The sequence below is a fragment of the Rana temporaria genome, chromosome 3 (genome assembly GCF_905171775.1).
Source record: "Rana temporaria chromosome 3, aRanTem1.1, whole genome shotgun sequence".
NCBI lineage: Eukaryota > Metazoa > Chordata > Amphibia > Anura > Ranidae > Rana > Rana temporaria.
Genome location: NC_053491.1, coordinates 365,622,130 through 365,631,919, shown reverse-complemented (window position 1 = coordinate 365,631,919; position 9,790 = coordinate 365,622,130).

Genomic DNA, 9,790 nt, shown 5'->3' with positions numbered 1-9,790 from the left:
GCAATCCACCACATTGCATTAAAGGGTCACTAAAGGAAAAAAAATTTTTTAGCTAAATAGCTTCCTTTACCTTACTGCAGTCCTGGTTTCATGTCCTCATTGTTCGTTTTTGCTCTCAAGTTGTTGTAATTCTTCTTTGTTCTGAACACTTCCTGGTTGTCTGTTTCCTGATGAAAAAATCATGGGACCTTTCTTTCTGTGGTCACTAATCCAGGAGGTGTGGTTACTGTGTGTCTAAAACCCCTCAACACCAATCAGTTTTGTTTTCCAAACCATCACTGCCCTGTATTGGCTCTGTGCAGCAGAGAAGCAGGAAACATGCAAAAACGAAACTGAAACTGTAGGTACATTATATGATTGATTTTTATCTATTTTTAATCATTTTTAAAAGGAATCAGTTAACTATTATGTCTCTATACCCTGTAAACAGTAATTTCAGAAAAACCTTTTTTTTCCTTTACAACTCCTTTAAGCTTCAGCCAATATAACTTAAAGCGGAGGATCACCAAAAGTGAACCTCCGCTTTTCGGAACCCTCCCCCCTCCGGTGTCACATTTGACACCTTTCAGGGGGGAGGGGGTGAAGATACCTGTATAAAACAGGTATCTGCACCACTTCTAGGTATAGACTCCCACGGGAGTCCGGCCCCTCCGCGTCACCGCCCCCCCGTTGTGTTCTGGGAAACACTTGGCTTCCAGAACACAACGAGGACCAGTGGAAACTGCACAGCGCGACTCGCGCATGCGCAGTAGAGAACCAGGCAGTGAAGCCACAGCACTTTACTTCCCGATTCCCTTACCGAGGATGGCGGCGGGGGAAGTCGAGAGCACTTTCAGGGGAGCGGCAAATCAAAGTTCAAACTGCTGCCTAACTCTGTGTTTGAGCCGAGCTCAGCAATGGGCAGCGGCGGGTGTCATGTGATTGGCCGAGCAGGTCATGTGCGGCCAGAGCGGGGCATACATGAGGCTTGTAATTCGCCTGGAGCTGGACTGTCTGTGGGTAATCGCGCCAGCCCTGCATGCTCCCGCTGTCTGTGTGTCACTGACACTGTCTCCTGAGGTCCGTGACCGTCTCTCTCATCTGCTCTGTCAGCCACCTGCCGCCTGCGGCCCCCCCTCCTCCTCACTATCAGCCACCCGCGGCCCCCCCTTCTCTATCGGCCACCCACGGCACCCCCCCTCCTCTCTATCAGCCACCCGCGGCCCCCCCTCCTCTCTATCAGCCACCCGCGGCCCCCCCTCCTCTCTATCAGCCACCCGCGGCCCCCCTCCTCTCTATCAGCCACCCGCGGCCCCCCCTCCTCTTTATCAGCCACCCGTGGCCCCCCTCCTCCTCTCTATCAGCCACCCGCGACCCCCCCTCCTCTCTATCGGCCACCCGCGGCCCCCCCCTCCTCTATCAGCCACCCGCGGCCCCCCCTCCTCTCTATCAGCCACCCGCAGCCCCCCCTCCTCTCTATCAGCCACCCGCTGCCCCCCTCCTCTCTATCAACTGCCCCCCTACTCTCTATCAGCCACCCCCTCCTCCTCTCTATCATCCGCCTGCTGCCCCCCTCCTCCTCTCTATCAGCCGCCCGCTGCCACCCTCCTCCTCTCTATCAGCCGCCCGCTGCCCCCCTCCTCCTCTCTATCAGCCGCCCGCTGCCCCCCTCCTCCTCTCTATCAGCCGCCCCCTCCTCCTCTCTATCAGCCACCCCCTCCTCCTCTCTATCAGCCGCCCCCTCCTCCTCTCTATCAGCCGCCCCCCCTCAACTCTATCAGCCACCTGCGCTCCCCCCCTCCTCCTCTCTATCAGCTGCCCCTCCTCCTCTCTATCAGCTGCCCCTCCTCCTCTCTATCAGCTGCCCCCCCTCCTCTTTATCAGCCACCCGCGCCCCCTCCTCTCTATCAGCCACCCGCTGCCCCCCTCCTCTCTATCAGCTGCCCCTCCTCCTCTCTATCAGCTGCCCCCCCTCCTCTCTATCAGCCACCCGCGGCCCCCCTCTCTATCAGCTGCCCCTCCTCCTCTCTATCAGCTGCCCCCTCCTCCTCTCTATCAGCTGCCCCTCCTCCTCTCTATCAGCTGCCCCTCCTCCTCTCTATCACCCGTGGCCCCCCTCCTCTCTATCAGCCACCCGCTGCCCCCCTCCTCTCTATCAGCTGCCCCCTCCTCCTCTCTATCAGCCGCCCCCTCCTCCTCTCTATCAGCCGCTCCTCCTCCCCTCTATCAGCCGCCCCCCTCCTCTCTATCAGCCGCCCCCCCTCCTCTCTATCAGCCGCCCCCCCTCCTCTCTATCATCCGCCCCCTCCTCCTCTCTATCAGCCGCCCCCTCTTCCTCTCTGTCATCCGCTCCCCCCTCTTCCTCTCTGTCATCCGCTCCCCCCTCTTCCTCTCTGTCATCCGCTTCCCCCTATTCCTCTCTGTCATCCGCTTCCCCCTCTTCCTCTCTGTCATCCGCTTCTCCCTCTTCCTCTCTGTCATCCGCTCCCCCCTCTTCCTCTCTGTCATCCGCTCCCCCCTCTTCCTCTCTGTCATCCGCCCCTCTTCCTCTCTGTCAGAAACTGGGTCGGCGGCAGAATGAACGGGCGAGACAGTCGGCGTGAGCGGGCTTGCTGGTCAATTAGTGGGCCGGCGGGCGGGGGAGCAGAGAGATGACATCTCTCACCGCCCGCCCTGCATCACTGCAGTTCGGCCCTCACTGTGCAGCCGCCAGCAGCAGAGAGATTACATCATCTCTCTGCTGCCTGCCTTGACTCTGGGACACAGCAAGTGGCAATCCGCTGCGTGTGGCAGGTGAAGTGACAATCCGCTGCGTGTGGCAGGTGACGTCATGGCAAATGACATTCCGCTACGTGTGGCAGGTGACGTTGTGGAAAGTGACAATCCGCAATGTGTGGCAGGTGGCAAGTGACAATCCGCAACAAGTGACAATCTGCATCTAGTGGCAGGTGACACAGCAAGTGACGCACTCGGGGCTCCCAATGATTCGGCATTATGGTGAGTTGAACTATTTTATATAACAATGTAATAATAGAAATAATGCACTTCAATCTTTCTTTTTTGTGATTCGGGAATGCATCGATTTAACTGAATATTGCGCAGTCGTGTGACGTTGTACCTAAACAAATAGGGCTTTCTTTTGGTGGTATTTGATCACTTCTGCGGTTTTTATTTTTCGTGCTATAAACAAAAATAGCGACAATTTAGATTGTTTTTTTATAACTTTTTGCTATAATAAACATCCCAAAAATTAGAAATAAACATTTCTTCATCAGTTTAGGTCAATTTGTATTCTTCTACATATGTTTGGTAAAAAAAAAAAACGCAATAAGTGTATATTGATTAGTTTGCGCAAAAGTTATTGCATCTACCAAATAGAGGATTTTTTTTTTTACTAGTAATGGTGGTGATCTGCGATTTTTAGTGAGACTGTGACATTGCGGTGGATAGATTGGACACTTGACACTTTTTTGGGACCAGTGACATTTATACAGCGATCTGTGCAATAAAAATGCACTGATTACTGTGTAAATGTCACTGGCAGGAAAGAGGTTAAATGTGTTCCCTGGGATGTGTTTCTAACTGAGGGGATGGGACTGACTGGAGGAGGAGAGAGATCTCTGTTCCTAATCACTAGGAACAGCAGATCTGTCTCTCCTCCCCTGTCAGAATGGGGATCTGTCTGTTTACATTGACAGATCCCCGTTCTGGCTCTCTGGAGCGATTGCGGGTGGCCAGCTGACATCGCGGCCAACGGCCACACACAGGTCCTTTTTATACTCCTATATACATGTATAGAGCCATGACAGGTCCTCTTTATACTTCTATATACATGTATAGAGCCATGACAGGTCCTCTTTATACTTCTATATACATGTATAGAGCCATGACAGGTCCTTTTACACTCCTATATACATGTATAGAGCCGTGACAAGTCCGCTTTATACTCCTCCATACATGTATAGAGCCATGACAGGTCCTTTTTATACTCCTATATACATGTATAGAGCCATGACAGGTCCACTTTAGTTATCATAATATAAAACAATGAATGTGGGGGCATTTTGGTGGGCGTGATTTTTTATTTTTGGGGGGGGGGGGGGGTCAGCATTTTATTCTTGGTACCAGGCAGCACAATGTCTTGGGCCGGCACTGGGTAAGTGTTACAGCTGCTGTATTTGTAGCTGCTGGCTTTTAAAAACATTTTTTTTCAAGTGAACCCCCTCTTTAATGAATGGTCAGTTTGTGATATTTCAATAAAGTTTGCTTAAAAAAAAAGTGAACAGCACGGTGCATTGGGATTGGCACTGTCAACCTACCGTTCACCAGCAGCTACATTCTAGCAAAGCTGCTGGTGTGAACAATTGCTTAACGAGGAAGTAAACCCTGATGGATTTTACTTCCTCTTTGTTTCCCTGCAAAGGTAAAGCCTAAGGCCCCTTTCACATTGTAGCTGATGCCGCAATGGCGGTATAGCGCCGCTAAAAATAGTGGCGCTATACCGCCAGGATTGCTGCGGGAATCGGCTGCTAGCGGTGCGGTATTAACCCCCGCTAGCGGCCAATAAAGGGTTAATACCACCCGCAATGCGCCTCTGCAGAGGCGCATTGCGGGCGGTATTGCCGCGGTTTCCCATTGTTTTAAATGGGAAGGAGCGGTGAAGGAGCGGTATACATGCCGCTCCTCTTACCGCTCCAAAGATGCTGCTGACAGGAGATTTTTTTCTCTCCCCACCAGCGCATCGCCTCAGTGTGAAAGCCCTCGGGCTTTCACATTGAGTAGGCAGTAAAGGAGTTTTTCAGGCGGTATAGCAGCGCTATTTTTAGCGCTGTACCGCCTGAAAAAATCCTCAATGGGAAAGGGGTCTAAGGCTCCATTCACACTAAGACCCCTTTCACACTGAGGAGTACAGCACTAAAAATAGCGCTGCTATACCGCCTGAAAAACTCCCGCACTGCATACTCAATGTGAAAGCCCGAGGGCTTTCACACTAAGGGCGATGCGCTGGCGGTGAGAGAAAAAAATCTCCTGCCAGCAGCATCTTTGGAGCAGCGTGTATACCGCTCCTTCCCATTTAAAGCAATGGGAGAGGCGCATTGCGGGCGGTATTAACCCTTTATCGGCCGCTAGCGGGGGTTAATACCGCACCGCTAGCGGCCGAATCCCGCGGCAAATCCGACGGTATGGCGCCTCTATTTTTAGCGGCACTATACCGCCACCGCGGCTCTCGACCCAGTGTGAAAGGGGCCTAATGCTTTTTTTGATGCATTTTGCAGAAATGCAGGGAAATTTTTTAACATGGTTTCTTATGGAACATGTTCACATCAATGCTTTTTTGTGCCTCTGCGTTTTTGGAAAGGGTCAGGGACTTTTTTTCCTGCAAAAAGCAGCGTTTTGCATGCAATACAATTGGACCTGCATCCAAAGCGCAATTCCAGCGATTTTGCCGTGATTTGCGTTTTTTTGGTTTGTTTTTCAACCTGTTTATAGCTGGTTGTTAAAGGAAATGTAAAAAAATAAAAATTACTGGCTAAAGAAAAAAAAAAAAAAAATCGCGGTAAAAATGCACGTCAAAAAACGCAGCAAGAACCGCAAAAAGCATTGCAAAAACGCTCAAAAGCAACATGCATAGGTGTGAATCGAGCCTTATGGAATACTATGCATTGCATTGCATAGTAGCCATTATGTGTCACTTACCTGAAACCGAAGCCTGCGATGTCACGGATTTCCTTGCCTCCACGAAGCATCCATCTTTCACCCTCTTCCTTCCAGGTATCGCGGCTGCGGCGCTGTGATTGGCTGGAGTCACGATGAAGTCACTCCCAAGCATGCGCGCGGGATCCGCCAGTCACGGCACAGTTTCTAAAGGTTTCTACAGTGCGCCTGTGCCGTTGACATAGGTGCACGTCTCTTTTGCAAATATCTCCTAAACCGTGTAGGTTTAAGAGATAATTCGAGCACCTACAGGTAAGCCTTAATCTAGGCTTACCTGTAGATAAAAGTGGTTGTAAAGGGTTTACAACCACCTTAAAGCGGTAGTTCACCCTCAGTGTCAACATTGTACCATAAAATCAGGCATTGTAGCGCGAGCTACAGTATGCCTGTCTCGAATTTTTTATCCCCGTGCTCACCGTTTACTCGTACATTATAGATTCCGACTCCCGCGGGGAATGGGCGTGCCTATGGAGAGGGAGGATGATTGACGGCCGGCTCTGGCACGTCACGCTCCCTGAAGACAGCCGGAGTAGGTCTCGGCTCTTCACGGCGCCTGCGCACAGGCTATGCGCAGGCGCCGTGAAGAGCCAAGCCTATTTCGGCTATTTCCGGAGAAGCGTGACGCGCCAGAGCCGGCCGTCAATCACCTTCCGTCTGGATTGGAACGCCCATTCCCCGTGGGCAGTCGGAATCGTCTATGTACGATTACACAGTGAGTACGGGGATAAAAAATTCGAGACAGGCATACTGTAGCTCGCGCTACAATGCCTGATTTTATGCTAGAAGAAAAAAAAAATTTTTTTTCTTGTTTATAGGGTGAACCCCCGCTTTAAAGCTATAAAAACAAAAGGACCATCTCTGGACAGGTGGTGCAATTCCACCCAAGTTGCAGGAGTTGTAAAAATGCTGCAGTACAGCTGGGATGATATCCCCAGGTCTAAACGACCTATGAAGAGTGACCCAAATGTTAAATCAAGGTTGAACTGATATTCAAAAAGGGAGGATAAATTAAGTCAAACCAAAAAAGTGAAAGCTACAGGATGATATCAATGGTTCTCCTAATCTATATTGGGAAAACGGTGGACAAGTAGATGATTGTATTAGGGTACAAGATAGCTGTGAAGAAATGAGGGAGCATTGCTGGGTTACAGTGGTCAAGAGGAGGTGTGCAAGTGGAATGGTAATGAGTAGAAGTGTCCAATGAAGGGATGTATGGCTCACTGGAACCATAAGAACATAGGCCCAGATTCACATAGAACTACGGCGGCGTAGCGTATCGTAGATACGTTACACCGCCGCAAGTTTTCATCGCAAGTGCCTGATTCACCAAGCACTTGCATGAAAACTTACGCCGGCGGCCTCCGGCGTAAGCCCGCGTTATTCAAAGGGGCGTGTGCCATTTAAATTAGGCGCACTCCCGCGCCGGACCTACTGCGCATGCTCCGTTTTGAAATTCCCGCCGTGCTTTGCGCAAAGTGACGTCATTTTTTCGAACTGTGACGTGCGTAGCGTACTTTCGTATTCCCGAACGTCTTACGCAAGAATATTTTTTTTTAAAGTGTGTAAAGTTAGGGCAGGTAAAACGACGACTAAAATTGCGACGGGAAACTAGACTAGCGACGACGTACCGAACGCGAAAAAACGTTGTGGATCGCCGTAAAACCTCATTTGCATACCCGACGCTGGAATACGACGCGAACTCCACCCAGCGGCGGCCGCGGTATTGCATCCTAAGATCCGACAGTGTAAAACAATTACACCTGTCGGATCTAAGGGCTATCTATGCGTAACTGATTCTATGAATCAGTCGCATATATACTCTGAGAGATACGACGGCGTTTCATCTGGGCCATAGTTCTCCTTGATTTCCCTCTCACTTACGTAATCTTTTCCAGAAAGTAATAGTCGTTTCCCAAAAATGGAAAATCTATACTTATCAGCTTATGATTGAGTTCACAGGTCCAGGATCCCGGGTAAGTTCTTCCCTTGTCTTTGAAAACAGCAGTCTTGCAAAGTATGTATAACATTATATGGGTCAAAAGCATGTAGTCCAGAGATGGGCCATGCTGGCCTGACCGCATAGTTGCCAACAGTCCCGGATTTCCCGGGACATTCACGGATTTAGGACCCTTGTCCCGGATTGTTTTTGTCCCGAGACTTTGTCCTGGGAAATTCAAAAATGTTTTTGCCAAAAAACGGCAACGGCTACACCAAAATGGCCACCGCCGCCACTGTGTTGTTTCCTATAGTCCTCTTGTGTTCAGTGTAGAGGAGAGGGGCAGCCAATCGGCTTCTCTCTTTTGGCGGCCCCTCCCCGATATCCACTGAACATGTGGATGGGATGCGATCTTCCTCTACCCGCCGCTGCCGCCACCTAGTTCATGGGTCTGCAAAGTTCATGGGTCCCCGAGGTACGATTGATCATCCTGCCCGCTATGTGCTTTTATCCGGCCTGCAGAGTCATCAGACTTAGTGCAGGTACGGACTCTGGTCGAGTTGCGGGAGTCGCGGGGCTTCTAACTTGGCCAGTAAGCTATTCACACAGATCTATAGCAGGCGATAGTGGGGAAAGGAATGTGCGGGGGGGGGGCACAAGTGTGGAGGGGCTCTGATGACACAAGTGTGGAGGGGGCTCTGATGACACAAGTGTGGAGGGGACTCTGATGACACAAGTGTGGAGGGGACTCTGATGACACAAGTGTGGAGGGGACTCTGATGACACAAGTGTGGAGGGGACTCTGATGCGGACACAAGTGTGGAGGGGGCTGACAAATGTGGGGGGGGGGACTCTGATGTGGGACACAAATGTGGGGGGGGGAACTCTGATGTGGGAGACACTATCCCATGTAAACCATGCCTATTTTTCGATTTGCGCACCACATTTTTTTATTACGCTATGCCACGCCCACAAATGAATGCCCCGCCCCTAATTATAACAAGGCTCCACCTACATGCAAAAAAGTGTCCCGTTTTTTTTTTTTTTTGCAATGTTGGCAACTATGTGACCGGTTTCATCGATCCCTGTCGGCTGCATTAGAGGCTGGTTGCCAATGGGACCCCTAGCAATGCTAGTGCAAGGAGAACAGTTACTGAGGTGAGAAACCCTAAAAAGACATAGAGCCAAGTGCACTGTCTGCGGTGCAGTGAGTGGGGGCATGTTGTTTCCAAGTGCCCGCTGTTCCAGTTGACAGTGCAAAGGGACGTTACCACCCAAAGGTCAGTGTTTGCAGTTGGAAAGCCTGATCTGAGCACCTGGAATGAGTAACAGGCTGACCTGAAGTTCAGGAGGAGTGCGGTTGCCCGTAGCAATACCTGTGATTCCAAGTCTGCAGACTGGGTGAGAAAGACTGAATATGTGACTGCGCACACGGGAGTGGAAGTGACCCCAAATGGGAGATCCCCTGTCTGTGCTTAAAAGGACTTGCCTTGCTACAGTGCTCTGTTCAGTGGGGAGACAGGTGTTAAAATCAAAAATGCCATATGTGAAAAGGCAAGCTTGATGTCTGGAATGAAACTCCATCTGCTCACGGTGGTGAGGGTGGGGTACTGCAACGTGGTCTGGTTAAAAATGTGTTGCCACAATGCAGTTTAGAACAAAGTGATGTGTTTAATGTTGGAAAGTTTAACAAGAGCAGTGTTTTTAGGTGCTGTTGAGCCTCTTGGTCTGTCTATGTCTCCTTGGGCGGATGTAGTACGACAGAGCAAAACCTATTGGGATGATGGGGCCAAGAGACTAAGGCCCCTTTCACACTTGTGTGACTTGTTCTGCTACTTGGGACTGCAAAGTCGCATGAAAAGTAATTTCCCAATGATTTCCAATGAGTACCATTCATATCTGTGCGACTTCAAGGTAGTCTCTGTACTACTTTTGTCCGACTTTGATGCGAGTTGAGGTCCATAGACCTCAAATTTACACAGGCATTCCTTGAAATTGTGGAAAAATTCACCTGAACTCGCACCATTTCACTACAGCATTTCAGTCCCAATTTCAGCGGCGATTTCTGCACAGATGTCAATGGAAATAACATCCCGAAATGGCAAAAAGTAGTACAGAAACTATGACGGTGCCATTGCCGCCAATTTTACATGCGATATG